Below are 15,863 nucleotides of genomic sequence, written 5' to 3'. Positions count from 1 at the left end.
ATGGGAGGACAGAGGGATGGGACAGGAAGTGGGTCGTCCCACAGTTTGAGAGTGTGATAATCGGGGGACAATGTTCCAGCCTTGTCCTTCCTGCCTTCACACTGGCCTGACAACATTGTGGTGGCCTATAGCTCAAAAATGGAGTAACCAAGGTAGTCATCTGGCAACAGCTCCCGCTCCCCCAAATCTAGCAGGTCTTAAAGGACAAGAGAAAAAGTGTTTTTTGCCTGTCTCCCATTTCCCTTCCAGCCACAAAATCCACCAGGTCCCTGGAAGCTCAGGTAAAAGTTCAGAAAAGACCCCAAATTTGGTAAGAAAGAAGACTGGAAGAGGGGGCACATTTCTGGCCTCTCTTTCCAGAATGGAGGGAAGTCAGTGCAACAAACAGAAATAGGGGAATCTTGAAGTCGGGGGCTCCAAGGAGAAATGAATTGGTTTCTCCCTTAGAGAATCAGAAGGAAAACCTCAAGAAAGGGGGAATGTCCTCAGGCAAGTGGGAGGGGAACCCCTTGGAATGCAGGCGGACCCCTTAGAGAAGTGGAGAAATCCACCCTGTCTCTCATCAGGAGGGGATATCTTGGAAAAGTGGAGGCACGCCTCAGAGATATGAGGGGCCCGTAGGAGCAGGACATATATTAGGGGGAGAACCTCTGCAAACGCCTCTAAACATTGCAGCATCCACAGATTAGTAGGCGATCCAAAAGAACTGGGAAATATTTTGGAAAAGTGGGTAACTTTTCCTCAGAAAACTGAGGATCCAGTCAGACATATGGGCATTTCAGAGTAGTGGGGAACCCATTAGGAAAGTGAAGGAACTCATCAACAAAGAGGGGGTCCCATCAAAAGTGGGGACAGCTCAGAAAAGTGGGGAACATCTCCAAGAAAGATTCTGACGGAAGTAGGAACACCTCAGATTAGTTGAGGGTCACTTGGGAGAAGGAGAAGATCACCCAAAGAAGTGGGGACAGAAAAACAGGGAGATCATCTCAGAAAAGGGGGGTAAAGGGGACCTAGGAAAAGTGGGAGGCACCTTAGAAAAGCAAGGGGAGAAGGGGCACATCAGAAAAAGGGGACAGCAGCTCCGAGAAGCAGGGATCTCCTCAGAGATGTGGGGGTCCCCCAGAGAAGTGAGGCGGAGGGTCCCCAAGAAGCAGAGGTGTCTCCTGAGAGAAGCAGGGGTCCCTCAGAGAAGCAGGGGTCGCCTTAGAGAAGTCGGCAGAGGGAGTCTCAGAGAAGGGAGGAGGGGTCTCTCAGTGAAGTAGGTGGTCCCTCAAAGAGATGGGGGTGTCCCTTAGAGAGGGGGGGCCCTCAGAAAAGCGAAGCGTCCATCAGAGAAAGGGGGTCCCCTCAGAAAAGTGAGGGTCTCTCAGAGAGGTAGGGTCTCTCAAGAAAGGGGCTCCCCTCAAGAGGTGGGGTCACTCAGAGAGGTGGGGGCTCCCTCAGAGAAGGGGGCTCCCCTCAGAGGAGCGGGGCTCCCGGAGAGGTGGAGTCCTTCAGAGAAGTGGGCTCCCCTCAGAGAGGCGGGTCCCCTCGGACAAGGGGGTCCACGCACTGGAGGCGGTCCCCTTGGAGAAGCGGAAGCCCCAGACAAGCCCGGGACACCGGAAGCCGGGGACCCGCCACCAGCAGCGCCGGCCCTTCACTCACCGAAGTTGCTCGGCGCCCCCGCTGGCGGCTGCTAGGCTCCGGGCGGCCCCGGGTGGCGGGGTCGGGTCCGGTCCGCTCGGGTCCCGAGGCGGCGGCTCCCTCAGGTGGCGCACGCGACGGCGACGGTGGCGGCGACAGGGCGACAGACAGCCGACCGATCGACTGAGCGGGCGGCGCGAGGCGCGCTCCGGCGGCGGGGGTGCGCGTGCGCGCGCCGGGGCACTGACCCCGCGCGGGAGGAGCTGCCGCGCCGCGCTTGGAGCCGCCGCTCGGTCTCGCCGCTGTGTCTCACACTGAAATTGCCCGCTTCCCAGCCTGGCTTCCCCGGTTGCTAGGCAGATTTCGCCTCACACACTTCCGGGTTGAGGCGCGTCTCGGCGAGTGGCGGCACGGCAGGCCAATGGGGTCCAGCCAGGGCTCCCGGGATCCGCGCCCCATAGAGGGCGTGACCGGCCTCACGACGGACAGTGCCCGGCGGCCAATGAGCGCGCGGGCCGGCTGGCCCTCGGGATCGCGCCGGAGGCCTGGGCGGGCCCGAGGAGGCGGAACGGGGTGACTGACAGGAGGCCTACCAATAGGAGAGTGGAGCGGGCCTCAGGGCCAGTCAGGGTCCTTCAGGGGCGGGGCTAAGACTTCGGGGCGGGAACGCCGCGAGGGGCGGAGCTTGGGGACGCGTCAATCCGTGGCCGGCTCGCTTGGACCCGGGAGGGCGGTTCGGCTGGGCAGCCAGGCGGCCGACAACTGGCTGGGCTGGGGGTTCCACGCAGCGCTCAGCAGGGGCGCCCCACCCACAATGCACCGGAGGCGGCCTGGGCCAAACGGGCGTGGGATGGTTACGCCAGGCGGTGGGCGGGGCCGCGTGAGGCGCGCTCTGAGGGGACGGAGAGAGCCGTGGCTCGGCCTCCTTTCCGAGGTGGGGCGGGGGCGGGGGCGGGGGCGGGGGCGGGGTTCGTTGCCCCGGCCCTCTTTTCTGACTAGAGCTTTGAGTTCGACCCTCTTCTGAAGAGAATCTTGGGGAGTCTTGCTCCTGGTCCCCGTTCTGTGGAGAATCTTGGGGATTCTTTTCCTGGTCCCTGTTCCGAGGAGAATCTTCAGGAATCTTGCCCGTGGCCCCTCTTCTGAAAAGAATCTTGGAGGCTCTTACTCTGGCCTCTTTGCTGAGAAGAGTTTTGGCGATTCTTACCCTTCCCGCTTTTCTGAGGAGAATTGCCAGGATAAGCATGACTTTGTAGATTCGGGACCCCAGCTCTCTTCTCTAAGAAAACTTGTCCGGGCTCGGGCCCCTGTCCCCTTTGCTAAGGAGACTTTGGGGAATTCCGGACCCACTGCCTTTCCCGAGGAGTATTTGGGGAGCACTATTGGGGGCCACTGGCCCTCTCCCTCCCTTGTCTGAGCAGTAGGGGCTGTGTGCCCCTGGCCTTCATTTCTGAAGATAACGGGAAATTCCTGCCTTGTATGTGTCTACCCCCACCAAAGGAGAAATTTGGAACTTCACGCACCCACTTTCTCTCTCCAGAGAGGAATTGCAGGAGGTTCTGGCTTCCTCAGCCCTTTTACTCAAGAAATGCCAGGGGGTTGTGCTCTCTGCACTTTTTCTAAACAGCATCTGAGTGTTGCAGAAAGTGTTCCTCTTTTCCTAAGAACTGCGACCATTTGCCTCCTCTGCTCCAGAAAATTGTGAGGAGTGTATACTTCCTTTCTGGAAAAGCTACCCATTTAACCCTCCTTCCTCTTTGAGGAGAATTTTTCTGAGGAACATCCACTCCTTCCCAAGAGTCAAGCCTGTGGCCCTTTCTGATTCCGTCACCTGTCAGACTCTTCAGCCCATTTCCTTCTCTGCGGAGTAGGGCCCTCCCAAGAAGAATTCCTGCTTCCTACCTACCCCCAGACAAAACTAATCAGTCACTCTAGACTCCTGTAGCACGCATGGTGGCCTACCAGGTGCCCTCACTTCTGTCTTCCCCTGATTGATCTGATCTCCTCCCCTGATTTATCCCCAAAGAACCCAGTTTTGCCCTTAGTAGGCAACCAAATGTCAATTGTATCAAAGGGGTGAAGAAGGCAGTAATGAGAATGATCCACAACACCGTGAGGATTCAATATGGCAAAATTTTGTCACCCCCACTTTGTGCACAGAAGTGTGCAAGGTGCTGAGATACCTAAATTATAGGATGGAACTTCTGAGCCAAGATGAACACAGTAAAGAGAAATAGGCCTGTTAGGCAAGGTAGAATGTTATACTAAAGGGATATCAAGGAGCCGGCACGGTGGCACAGCGGTTGCTCTTCAGTGGCCCAGGGTTCATCGGTTCGCATCCCAGATGCAGACATGGCACCGCTTGGCACGCCATGATGTGGTGGGCATCCCACATATAAAGTAGAGGAAGATGGGCATGGATGTTAGCTCAGGGCCAGTCTTCCTCAGCGAAAAGAGGAGGATCGGCAGCAGTTAGCTCAGGGCTACTCTTCCTCAAAAAAAAAAAGAGATACCAAAAAAATGTTGTAGGAGTGTAGAGGAGTAAGGGATTAAATGAGATAATGGATGTGAAAATGCTTTGTAAACCATGAAGCAGTGTGCTGGTGTGGAAAGGATTATTGTTATTGTTACAAATGGGCTGACATTCCTAGAAGAGGAGTAAAGAATAAATTCTGAGAGTTAGGGTGGTGGGAGGTTGGCAGCGAGTCCTGTAGGGCCTGACTCCCTGAGTGAGCTCAGCCTGGACCCAAGTGGCAAGGCTAACAGAGTCCTTGGCTAGGGAAGGAAGCCACTGGAAACATGAAGACAACGTGTTCCCAGAGCTCCTTTGCACCTCTGTTGTAGCATTTACCTCATTCTGCAAGTGTCTGATGGATGGACAGTAAACACTTGGACTTTGGTGGCTAGCAGAATTGGGGTCTGCCTGCCACTCCCTAACTAGGCCGGTTACTTTCCTTAACCATATCAGAAATGAGAACACTGGTCTCTAAAGGTTACGCTGAGGATTATGAGCTCGAAGTACCTTGCACTGTGCCTTGTACACAGTAGGGGCTCAGGAGATTTTCATTTCATTCCAGTCACTAACCAGGATGCTTTCCAAGAGCAGGAGTCCAGCCTTATTCATTTAAGTAATCCCTCAGTGCTTTTATAGTTGCTAGATTGAACTGGGATCAAAGAACAGCTCATTGTCCAACCCCTTCATTTTGTGTATGGGAACCTGAGAGGCCCAGAGGGCAACTGTGACTTGTTCACATCCCACCGCCTACTTTAGTGGCTGGCTCCTAAGCTTGCATTGCCTTAATCTCACTTTGGGCCTATGTGCAGGAAAGGGGAGAAGAAGAGGGACCTGTGCCCTTGAGTCCTTGTGCAAAGCAGAGCCATGTTAAGAACCTAAAACTCCCTGAACCTTATCTCTCTCTTAGGCAAGCTGTGGGAAGGTTCTGGACACAGGACTAACAGAGTCCCCAAACTCAAGAGCAAATGGCAAGTGGGGGGCCCTGACCAGGGTCAAGGCTACCTAAGTTAACTTTGTCAAAGAGAGATTGCTAATGAACTGAGGTTATTTCAGGGCTACCCTATGTAATTTCCAGACTGATCCCTGGAAATGTCAGGACCTATAATTATATGTCACCTTTTTATTTTAAGAATGCACAGAATTTCTTTGATTCTCTAGAAAAAGGCATTGCCTGGAGGCAGAGATGTTGGATTAAGCAACCTCTGTGAAGTCTGGAATCCTAAGCATAAATAAGCATAAACCCATTTGGCTAGAAAATTGTATCCTCGAAGAATCCAAGGCAAATGGGCATTCATCAGAGGGAATGAAATGCCCCACCAAAACAGATGACATGACCACAGCTTCTGACACAAAAAATGAAAAGAAAAGCGCATAATCCATACCAAGGATGGACTTTCCCTTTCACGGTGGTATCAGCGATTGCATCTCTCTGCATCAAGGAGTGTCCCTTCCTGGGTCTGGGAAATCATGTGGGCAAACTGGCTAAGTGACATTCACATCCAAATAGAGAAACTGGAACTGAGCCAGGTGACTACACAGGCAGCAAGGAAGACAGGGCCTCAGTGGTAGTTAGAAAAATGAGAGCTGGTGGGCGCCAGCCCGCAGAGACCTCCTGTTGGTGTTGTGGCCTTGGACAAGGAAGAGTGCTCACTGACAATGAAGAATGACAGCTGGTTAATACCAGTGGAAAGTGTACTAAGTACAAATGTTAAAGCTCTCCAGTGTCACTGGATGACACTGGAAGTTCAGGTGCACAGAGCAAAGTGCCCCTCCATCATTGCCTCCTAAGATTGTGGGACTGCATAATTCATTTGGGTTTGCCAAGCACTTCAAGGTTCACATATGCAAACTGCTAATTTAGTGAAACGTGCGTCCTTTGGCAGATCCTTTGGAACTGGCCTTGGTTCTCCCAGGAAAGGTGGTAAAAAGTCAATGTTTCTTTCCAGAGAGAAATAAACACCACTAGATCAAGACGGTGGCCTAAGTAGTCCTCCTGCTTCCCCAAGAGAAAGTCAGGTAGCACTTGAATTATCCAGGGGTGGGGAGCAGAGTGTAGCTTTATTGGTGTTGGTTGGCTGGAAAATCTGGAATCAAGTCCAAATGGAGCTCAGGATTCCTTTCAGCCAGGCTATTTGAAATCTCTAGGTCAAAAACCTGGACTCTAATAGCAATCTTACCTGGTTCTTATTGACATGAGAGATAGTGGGATTAGTGATAACACTTTCCTGAGGCAAAAAGTGTCGTCTATACCTACATGCTTATAGCCTAGAAGACTTCTAAGTCAAAACGATGACTTCCTCAACTAGGAAGGAAAGCATTTCTGAATGGGAGGGAGTTCATTTTAGACATGTAAGGCCACTTTGTGTGCAGAAGGGAGGAGCCAATCCCAGTGCCAGATGGGAAAGAGACACCTTACTGCCACCTGCAGAGAATTCACCTTGAAGTTCTGTTGGATCTGAAGGCCTTTAGCAGCTGCGTTTCAGACCCCTCCATTGACCTTTTTCTGCCTTGAGACAACCGCCCTAGGCCCTAAGACTGAAGTGACTGCCTCTCTGCCCGCGAGTGGCATGCACATCACGTCTGTGGTTCAAGCCCACTGTTTTCATTCCCTCATCGTTCCTTCCTTTCTGTCAATCTTACCACTAAAATTTTTCTGTCAAGTTACACAGCATTCAGTGGTTCTTCCCCTGCCAGGAACTTTTCTCAGTCTGCATTTTCTCCAGTCTCCAGTCTCTAGAGGTCACTCTCCCCTCCTTGAAATGCCTTCCATTGGCTTTCTGGAACTTGCCTCTTCTGGTCTCCTGTCCAGTGTCCGTCCAAATTCTACCTGGAAATCCTGCTAGGCTGCTCATCTCTTGCCACCCTTTGCCCTCTACGTTTCTTCAAAGAATGAATCCCTTTGTGGAGTAGGACCCTCTAGGAACTCCCAGATCTGTATTTCCAGTCCACCCAAGTTCCTGTCCAGGATTTCCTTCCCCTCTAGATGATTCCACATGGATGTGACTCAAACCTGACCAAATATCAGACCCAATTTAGGGGCCAGCCTGGTGGCACAGCGGTTAGGTTCAAATGTTCTGCTTTGGCAGCCCGGCCTTCGCCAGTTTGGATCCCAGGTGTGGACCTACACACTCTTTGTCAAGCCATGCTATGGCAGGTGTTCTACATATAAAGTAGGAGAAGATGGGCATGGATGTTAGCTCAGGGCTAATCTTCCTCAAAAAAAAAAAAAAGAGTTCAGACCAAATTTAGTATCTCTTTCTTTGACTCATCCCCTATTCTTTAAACTAGCTGCATTCTCTTTTCTTCTGTACTAGTGTCACGTTCCCAGTATTCCAGGTTGTAAGCACTTAAGTTTTTGGAGGTTTCTTTAACGTCACTCTTCAGGCTCAAAGCTAGTTGCTAAATGTTATGTTCCTTCCCTCACTTGCTTTCTATCTATTCTTTTTCCTTTTTTCTTTTTCTTCTTCTTTTTTTTTTTTTGCTGAGGAAGATTAGCCCTGACCTAACATCTGTGCCAGTCTTCCTCTACTTTGTATGTGGGTCACTGCCACCACATGGCTGAGGAGTGTTTTAGGTCAATGCCCAGGATCCGAATCTGTGAACCTGGGCCGCTGAAGTGGAGCACACTGAACTTAAACACTAGGCCATGGGGCCGGCCTCCTCTATCTATTCCTTCTGATTTCTGTTGCTACCACCCATGCCTGGACTATTATACTCAAACTGTCAGACTTATTTCTCTTAAATCATGGACCATATCACACCCCTACTCAAAAAACTTCAGTCTTTAAGTAGGCTGTATTGTACTGCTTTTGTGATCAGGAGAGAAAAAAAAATTTTTTTGAAGACCTCCATCACCAAAAGGTAAAGGCTGAATCATGGCTTGGCATTCAAAGTCCTCTCCTTTCCCTTCCCTTCACTCCAGTTTCTTCCTAGGATGCTTTATTCCCAAAGTATGTCTTACATTGATTAGTGCAAAATTTCCCATACTGGATTCCATGGGACACAGAATGCCTCAAGATGTCAGTGGGGATTCTGTGATGAAAGAGTTTCCCTGCTTAAAAAAATGTCTTTGAACAAGAGGATTTCACTAAACCTTTAATATTAATAATGCATGTCGTTGCAGTATATCGCAAACCCCCATGACCATGTGATGCTTTCTTTTTTCCTAAGAACACTCATTAACATCTTGGCAAACTCACATTCAGTGGAATGTGGTTCATGGTTCAAAAAGGGCTGGTTCAGCACGTTGCCCTTGGCCAAGCCAGTTTCTGCCTCCCTTACTGCATTTATCTCTCAGTGGTTGTATAAGGTCGGGGGATATTGCCCCAGTTTGGAGGGAAGACAATAGAAGTTCAGGGTGTTTTATTCAGCCAGCATCACAAATAAATAAATCCAGAACCTAGGTCTGAATTCCATTCCTGAGTTCTTTGCACTTGTCCACACTCTCCCCAGAGTCCTTTTGGCCACTTCAAATTAGACCTGGGCGTGGTCACAGCTCTTCGGGCTGCAGCAAGGAAAGGCAGAAAGGTGTTCCAGTGAAAAGAGTAAAGAACAAAATCTCCAACTCCAGTTGAACCTTTCCACCTGCTGCAGTGAGAGCAGATGTATTGGTAACTAACATTTTCTGTTTATAATCCTCATTTTTGTGCCTTTGGTATTAACTTACCATGTAATGTGCATAGGCTGGCTTTCCTTCCTTCCTTCTCCCCCTCTCTTCCTCCCTCCCACCCTCTCCCTCCTTTCTTTCTCTCTCTCTCTCTTTCTTGTTTCTCTCCACTAGATAATATATTCCCAGAAGATAGAACATTCTTCAATATACACATAGTAGGGCTGGCCCCGTGGCCAAGTGGTTGGGTTCGAGCACTCTGCTTCAGCAGCCCAGGGTTTTACTGGTTCGCATCCTGGGCACGGACCTAGCCCGGCTCATCAAGCCATGGTGAGGCGGCGTTCCACATAGCACAACCAGAAGGACCACAACTACAATGTACAACTAGGTACTGGGGGGCTTTGGGGAGAAGAAGAAGAAAAAAAAAGTATATATATATACACATAGTAAATACACATAAACATGTAATACACACATGGTGAATTACATTTAAACAGTAAACACCTGGGTCATTTGCCTTTTCTGAATGCCTGCTCACTTCTCCCCTCCGTGTCTCCTCTTGGTGTAGATAGTCCCATGTCGGGGACTGTCAGAGCCAAGAGGAAGTTAAGAAATCAGTTAGTCCATCTTGGACATTTCCCAAATGAGGAGTGCCCAGAGAGGGTGTGACTTGAGCAAGTTAGGCAGCAAGGCGAGAGCCAAATCTCTTGGCCGAGCCTGCCTGAGTCTCAGAGGCCACAGGTCTCCCTGCACCTTCATGATTGTTAAACTCCAGCGGCAGAACAGGCAGCATCAGGATCCAGTGTTTATGCTCCTGTCTCAGGTGAAATTCAGGACTCCCCAAGGAGCTCTGGGTACTGAGAGAGGCCACGCCCCATGGGTCACGCATGTGCCTTAGTGAGGGAAGTTTCCTTGTCACTGCCCAGCTGCTTCCGGCCTCCATGTTAAGGCCTCCTGGCCAGGCTACAGGAAAACAGTCATCAGGGCTCCCTGACTTTGGCTTCCACCCAAATGGGGCCAGCCTTGTCCTTCTTGCTGCTGCTCAGCCTCTGACACATCTGCTCACCAGGGTTCTGGTCCTGTTTATGAGAATTTTCTCCTAGATTGTTGCCAAAGCATAGACAAAAGAGATGGGGGAAACTTTCCCCTAGATGTATAGAAACTATAGGGGCCGGCTCCGTGGCCGAGTGGTTAAGTTCATGTGCTCCGCTGCGGCAGCCCAGGGTTCGGATCCTGGGCACTGACATGGCACTGCTCGTCAGGCCATGTTGAGGTGGCGTCCCACATCCTACAACTAGAAGGACGTGCAACTAAGATATACAACTATGTACAGGGGGGATTTGGGGAGATAAAAGCAGAAAAAAAAAAAGAAACTATAGAAATGTGTCTGGTCTAAACAGATTGTCCCTTCTTCCTCCCCCCGTAGGTGGGCATGGGGCTAGCACTTGGTGGATGGCAGGGTGAGTGGTGAAAGAATGGCCTAGAATGAAAGAGGATGCCTAGTGCCTCCATCTTATTTTGTTCTTTTGGATGAGTAACTTTTCAAGAGTTCGCTCATTCACTGGTATATTAATTTATTCCACAAATATTTAATGAGCTCCTAATAAGGGCCAGGCACCAAGGGGTAGAGCAGTAGGCAAGGGCGCCCAGGAGGAAGTGTCTCTCTCTCACCCTGACACTCAGGCCTCCTGTCCCCTCGCCCACAGGCTGTGACATCAGTCTCTTGCATATCCCTCCAGACAGGTTCTATTCCACACGCAGACGTATGAGGCCCACTTTAATTCTGTGCACACACAGAGGCACAGTGCACACTCTCTGATCTTTTAAACTGAAAGCAAGTGTTCTAGAGGGTGATGCTTCTCACCACAGATGCAAGTCACTAATCTCAATCAGTGACTGTCCTTTGGGGTTTGGTTCCAGCTTCTAGAAGGTTCCCGAGAACTGAGCATCTTTAGCCCAACATTGCTGTCTTGCATAAGAAGAAAGCCCTAGAATCCCCTGCATTGGGGCCTTCAAAACAGGAAGAAGGTCCTAAGATCCTTGGGGAGGGGTATTTCCATATGTCATGGGTTAGGAAAGGCTGAATCACCTTTTGCCCACATCTAGAGACTAACTTACCTTCTTACTAGTGCAGGTGTCACTAGGACCCCCTGGTCCAAACAGTCTCACTCCTTCTCCAGGTGATGCTGAGAGCCAGGAGCTTGCAGCTTAGGGGGAGATGGAGCTGGTGATAGGAGTTTCAGTGCAAGAGCCAGGTTCCCCACTGGAGCTGTTACCCATGGCTACTCAGAGGCCTGTGGTCACGTGTCTGGATGCTGGGGTGAGCAAGTCTTGTGGGGAGGGACAGACTGACAAGAAAATGAACACGGTGATTTCAACTACTGATGGTGACAATGACGATGAAGAAAAGTAATCAGAGGTGTGACACACTGACTGGGAGGCCTCTGGCCAGGGCAGGAGTTGGGGGCTTGAAAGCAGGTGGATTTGAGGATCTGAATCTTAACAAGGACTCAGCCTGGGGATGAGGATTCTGGGCAGAGGGGAAAAGCAGGTGGCATAGTTCTAAGGTGGCACAGGGCATGGAGCAGATAGTGGCGGGAGGGGATGAGGTGAGAGAGTCTGGCTAATACTGTGGGCCTGGGAGGAGGCAGAATTTTATTCTGATGGGAAGAAGAAGTAAGAATGCTGCAAAGCTGTGAGCTCTGTTTCCCACCAGTAAAATTCCTTGTTTGGGCTCAGTAATATTCCAGCTCTCTGATTTCATTCCTATGTTCCTTTATTCAAAGATGTTATTAAGCCTCTAGGGTAGCCAGAATTAGCAAATGAAAATACAGGACACCATTAGATTTGAGTTTCAGATCAGTGACAAATACTCCTTTCGTATAAGTATTTCCCCATGTCTGAGTATCTTCCATGTGTCGGGCCACTGCTGGGAATCAGCCCCTTTTAATTAACCATTTCACATCACCCCATGGTCTGGTGCCTTCTGAGAAACTGGTTGAACATGAAGGTTAGAGTCTGGTGTGGTTTGGGAGAAAGAAATGAACTGGGTTCAAAAATCCACTTTGGCCCCAAATTGTGACCTTGAACTGGTGATTACTTTGGGTGTCCCTAGCTCTTGTTAAACACTCTCACCACATCAATCAAAATGCCTTTGGTGTCCCCGGCATCACAAATGTGTGTCATGCTCTATGGACTTGAGCCTGATGTTTGGTTTCTCAGGAGGCCCAACTTAGGTTCTCACCCTTTTCACAGGAGTTAAGAGAAGGGACAGGAGTGTGTTCAGCACTTGCTGTCTTCACTGGCCACAAACACTGACGTGAGGAGTGAAGATTGGAAGAAGCTGGAGAAACATGATGTGGTTGTGGGCTGTTCGTCCTGTCACAGGGTCTGAGTTGACGCCACTGTGGGGTCCGTGTGTGTGCAAAGCCCACCTGAACTTGCACTCTGCAGACAAGGCACACGGGTGTCCCACAGTTAGGCCAACCCCAGGTGTGGCCTGTGGCCATTCCAGGACACAGCCAGGGAGGGGCTAGTAATCCCTGAAAAATAGTCTCCTTAAGTGGAGGTTTTGGATCTGAGGAGAACTAGATGCTGAGAGAGAAACAGATCCTGTGAATGAGGGATTTGGATGTGGCCCAATTGGGACTTTCTTCTCTTGGTGCCAGAGGACAGAGGAACATTCAGGAGGCAGGAACAACTTCTTGGAGAGATGAAATCCCTTTTCCTGGGGAGAGGGTGCCTTAGGAAACAGCTCCATGGCTGCTGGGCAGGGTGTTAGAGGCACTCGGACTGGGGACCTGGCTCTGAGGCATCTGCTCAGGTTGGTTCATGGTGGTGTCAGGAGTGCCCTGGCTCTTGGTCACTTGCTGTTGGAGTCCATGTTATACAAGGTGGCCAGTGACCCTATCTCTGTCATTGTCACCCTTTGACCCATGCCCCTGCTGCACATTCAGCCCTGTCTACACCTCCCCTACCCTCGAGTTCAGTTCTGGGAAGTGGGCCTGAGTATGGTGGAGGAGAAGGACCTGAGAGGATCCTGAGATTCGAACCCTGCCCCGGATGAGGGGGCTCAGCCACTTTCCCCATCCATCAGTGTTCTCCTGGACATGACCCAGGTGTCAGCTGTGCTCAAGGTGGCAGTGGGCACATGTGGCAGTCTCCACCCTCCGGAATGCCACTGTCAGGGCCCACATGCCCATCCAGCATCCTCTCTGGAGTGGCCAGACAGAAGGGCTGGCTTACCCCCTCCCCACTGTCTCAGTGGCCATGTAGCAAGAGTTGTCTGGGCTAAGGGAGGTCTCCTCTCTGTCCTGTCACACGGCCCGTCCCCATCCTACAGAGTGCTGCTCCCCTCTCACAGGTAGGACAGCGCTCATTCTTTTTGAGGCCCATTATCGGGCCCCTAGTAGAATGTCCACTCCCTGAGGGTGGGGACTTTGTCTGACATGGTTCTTGCTGTGTCCTCAGCACCCAGTAGGTGCCACATACATGTTTGGCAAATAAATGAGGGTAACGGTGTAGCCCTGACACCCGGAGAACGCTGGGGATAAGAGAGTCTGGCCTCGCATGTTACAGGAAGGGAACTCAGAGGCCCTGAGGTGAAGGTCATCCCACATCCTTGCAGATGAGCGCAGAGCCTGGCCATACTGGGGTCTGGCGACGTCTAGTCCAGCCTTCCCAGCTGGGCTGGAGGTCCCATGGGCCCTATCTTGCCAGGACACTGCTCAGGCTGCCCTCGCCCCCTGGTGGCCAAGGATAGAGCAGGCCAGGCCACTTCGGCAGCAACTGGTGACACATGCAGATGAAAACAGAGTAGGAGATACACTTCCGGTTCACGAGGATACTTCTGAGCAGTTAGTATTTAACCCTTTAGGAAAGTATTTGTGCTCAGAACTCTGTAATAGTGGGACATCATCAGGGCCACACAGAGACTAACTGCAGATGGAGCCTGAACTCCACGATGCATCAACACTAAGTGTTCAGAATCGTGGTTAGAACGACACTCAAAACAAAACAGACACACGCCTACAAAGTGGCCCATCTCTATAGAGAGCTGCGCTTCAGAGCTTTTCAGCATGCATGACAGGGATGGGGCAAATGGGTGCTGCTCTGTCTCCCACAAACTCCTTATCCAGTGTGAGAATGCTGATTTAAAATGACATTTGTTGCAGCAGCCATAACGAGTCAGGAGTATGGTATTTTTCATAAAGCATCGCTGTAATAGTCCCTTGATTTTCTGATCCTTGAAAAAAGTATCAGAAATATCAAAGTACTAAGGAAATAAAATTCACATAGAAATGAATCTTTTCCTTTCCTTTGTCAACCAGCTGCATTGTAATCTCATCAAATGAGCATGAATTTGGGGTGAAATGAGCTTTGAGCTTTTACACTTGTCTGCAATTCTCCCCCTCCCCCTCCCTGGACCCTGGGGACCAGCAACAGCCTCTCCAAGGGGGTAAGTGGCCTCTGTGGCCCTCAGGTCAAGTTTCCTTGCCTGCTGGCCTCCATCCCTCATCCCTCGTGGGGTAGATGTCCCCATCTTCTGTTGACCCCAGCAGCACCTTGCCTCTGGGGCCCAGTGGGCAGCTCTGAGCTGACCGGGATTGTACTGGGGGAAGAGGCCAGCACGGTTCAAGTGGAGGAAGCAATGCCAGGTGCTGGACAGACCGGACCATATGTCTGTGGTCTGGTCTGTCCACCTCTCCTGGAATAGCTTTCTTTGTGGTGAAAATGTAAACCCAAACTGCTCCATGAGCCCAAGGCGTGAAGCCAATAGACAAGGAAAACAACTTTTTTTGAGGAAGATTAGCCCTGAGCTAACTACTGTCAGTCCTCCTCTTTTTGCTGAGGAAGACTGGCCCTGAGCTAACAACCATGCCCATTTTCTCTACTTTATACGTGGGACGCCTACCACAGCATGGCTTTTGCCAAGTGGTGCCATGTCCACACCCAGGATCCAAACCGGCGAACCCCGGGCTGCCGAGAAGCAGAACGTACGAACTTAACTGCTGTGCCACCGGGCCGGCCCATAGACATGGAAATATTTTTAATTCCCAGGTCCCCCAGAGACCATCAAATGGGACATGTGAGGTCTAGGCAGGGTCCTGTTGGCATTTCTGGTGGGGAGGGGGCGGGTCACAGTGACTGGGTGTGCTGAGTCTGCAAAGGCAGGTGTTCACAGCAGCGTCTGCAGGACCCGCCTGGAGTTGGGCCGTGTGCTCTTCCCCTTGGCCCTTTGCACCATGTGCCAGGCCAGGGCCAGCACGTCCCTGGGTGATGCTGAGCAGCCACAGGGAGAGTGCCCCTGGCAGAGGGACAGGTGGGGAATAAATGCAGAATGTTCTGGGACCATTCAGGGAGGAGGCTGGATACCATTCAGGTGAGAAACCTGACTGGAGCTCCAGGAGGGGCGGTGGAGATGGCAAAGAGAGTGACAGGGAGGATTTCTGAGGACCAGGGTGTGTGTGTTTCAAGGATGACTAATGACCTCTGCCCTGGCCACCTGCCGGTCTCTGTGAGGCCCTCTCCTGTTTTCCCCCCAGCCCTGTGGCTGCCTCCTGGCCAAGTTCCTGTTGTCCATTTCCCAAGTGTGTCCTGCAGACCCTGAGAGCTTCTCCGCATGGTGTCCGTTTGTATTAACGAGTCCTGCCAGAAAGAATCTGTTTAGCTTTACCAGAGAGGTTCCCCAAACACTACAACCACAGCACCCGATCTTCATTCATCAACATCCAGTGTTCTGTCGTAATCTCTGGCAACTGCTGGCTTATTGGAAGAGGTCCCACCTCTGTGATCAGGTGCTAAAAGCAGTGTTCTGTGGCACCCACCTGAGCCCAGACTGCTCTGCCCACCTTGGCCACAACATGCAGGTCTCTTGGCATATGTGGGCCCTTTCCTGTCCAGCTCCTTCTCACTGTCCCCTTTGCATTTCCTTCCTCAGGACCTTCCCTGTCTGTCAGCCTGGGTGGCTCCTGCCTATGTCTCCCTCACACACATCTTCCCCACATGCATCTCCTCCCAGCAGCCTTTTTCTGCATCTCAAGCTCTGGGTCCCAGACTGTCTTGGTTGCACTCCTGTAACAGACCTGGCTGGTGACATGCTCTGCGATGTTGTCTGTG

The 15,863-nt window shown here is 51.2% G+C and overlaps 1 protein-coding gene across 3 annotated transcripts in view; it reads right to left on the bottom strand.

Moving 5' to 3' along the window:
* Positions 1 to 1,951, bottom strand: part of GATAD2A (GATA zinc finger domain containing 2A) — a 97,459-nt gene extending 95,508 nt beyond the window's left edge. For 2 of the 3 annotated variants that reach the window (XM_046671538.1, XM_046671539.1), the window contains exon 1: positions 1,648 to 1,950. The gene's annotated coding sequence lies outside the window, so the exon portion shown is untranslated. Of the gene's footprint in view, positions 1 to 1,647 lie in introns of all 3 variants that reach the window. The other variant, XM_046671542.1, reaches the window with a different exon arrangement.
* Positions 1,952 to 15,863: the final 13,912 nt, after the last annotated feature.

The sequence above is a fragment of the Equus quagga genome, chromosome 9 (assembly GCF_021613505.1).
Source record: "Equus quagga isolate Etosha38 chromosome 9, UCLA_HA_Equagga_1.0, whole genome shotgun sequence".
NCBI lineage: Eukaryota > Metazoa > Chordata > Mammalia > Perissodactyla > Equidae > Equus > Equus quagga.
The sequence above is the reverse complement of the archived record's forward strand: the minus strand, read 5'-3'. Positions and strand labels throughout refer to the sequence as shown.